At 45.4% G+C, this 1,471-nt stretch overlaps 1 non-coding gene across 1 annotated transcript; it reads left to right on the forward strand.

Annotated features, from left to right (window-relative positions):
- Nucleotides 1-666: 666 nt before the first annotated feature.
- On the forward strand, nucleotides 667-748 carry trnas-uga (transfer RNA serine (anticodon UGA)). The gene has a single exon. It is a non-coding gene; the product is annotated as a tRNA-Ser (tRNA).
- The last annotated feature ends 723 nt before the right edge of the window (nucleotides 749-1,471 follow it).

Here is a 1,471-nt window from a genome sequence, read left to right on the forward strand (position 1 = left end):
CCATCCAGGACAAAGCAGCCCGCTTGATTGGTACCCCATCCACCATCTTAAACATTCACTCCCTCCACCACCAGCGCACCGTGGCTGCAGTGCATACCATCTACAAGATGCACTGCAGCAACTCACCAAGGCTTCTTCAGCAGCACCTGCCAAACACGCAACCTCTTCCACCTAGAAGGACAAGCGCAGCAGGTGCATGGGAACACCCCCACCTCCAAGTTCCCCTCCAAGTCCCACACCAATCTGACTTAGAAGTATATTGCCGATCCTTCATCGTCACTATGTCAAAATCCTGGAACTCCCTCCCTAACAGCACTGTGGGAGTACCTTCACCACACGGACTGCAGCGGTTCAAGAAGGCGGCTCACCACCACCTTCTCAAGAGGCAATTAGGGATGGGCATTTAATGCTGGCCTTGCCAGCGCACCCACATCCCATAAACGAATTTAAAAAATCCTATCAACATATCCTTCTATTCCTTTCTCCCTTCCTCTTAAATGCATCTGTAGTATTCGCCTCAACTACTGCATTCTCAGCACTCTTTGGCCAAAGATGTTAATCCTGAATTCCCTGCTGGATTTATCGGTGAGTATTTGTGACCTGTCTTCTCTGAGCTAGTTCCTGACTCACTCACAGTAGGAAGTATTTTCTCACTGTTAATGTGCAGTTGCGATGGCCGAGTGGTTAAGGCGTTGGACTTGAAATCCAATGGGGTTTCCCCGCGCAGGTTCGAACCCTGCTCGCAGCGACTTTGATGCAAATTCTTTATTTTATTTCATCGGCTCCCTGTGGCGATCACTGGCCCCGAAATTGATCAGAATTCCCTCCACTGCACTTTATTACACTGATTAACCCAAAGCTGTTGTTCCAATTGGAACACTAATAATTTATCGGCATCAATTAGATATTGTGGATTTGTTGGGAACTAGTAAGCAATACAAACACAAAGCAGCATCAAAAATAGTAATTAATAAAGAGCCCTGCAGTGTTTGGTAGGGAATCACCTTCAGCTACTAAGTGGGAACACGGTTTGGTTTTATAAAACTGAACACGAATCAAAAAGTGTGTAAAAAGACCGTGGCAGGACTCGAACCTGTAACTTTCTGATAACCTCAGCGATTAATATCGAAGTCAAACGCCTTATCCATTAGGCCACACGACCAGTAGGAACACTTTGTAGATCAGCGCCATCTGTGGACAGATAGACACAGGGTCAACCTTCCAGTTCCTTGAGCTCTCGGCAGAACTAAGGTTTTGTAGCTTTGCTTCAAAGTATTACAGCTCCAATCTTTTCAGCAAATAGTAATATTAAGAAACTACCCACACCATCAAAAAGTAAATGGCCCATCCGGGGATCAAACCCGCAACCTTGGCGTTATTAGTACCACGCTCTAACCTACTGAGCTAACCGGTCTGCCTTAAATTTTTTTGCTGTTAAATTCAATTTATGTTGATTTTTGCTTTTTGTCAG

This window comes from Somniosus microcephalus, unplaced genomic scaffold (assembly GCF_052327205.1).
Source record: "Somniosus microcephalus isolate GS21.2 unplaced genomic scaffold, FLI_Smic_1.0 unresolved_chr8, whole genome shotgun sequence".
NCBI classification, from domain to species: Eukaryota; Metazoa; Chordata; class Chondrichthyes; order Squaliformes; family Somniosidae; genus Somniosus; species Somniosus microcephalus.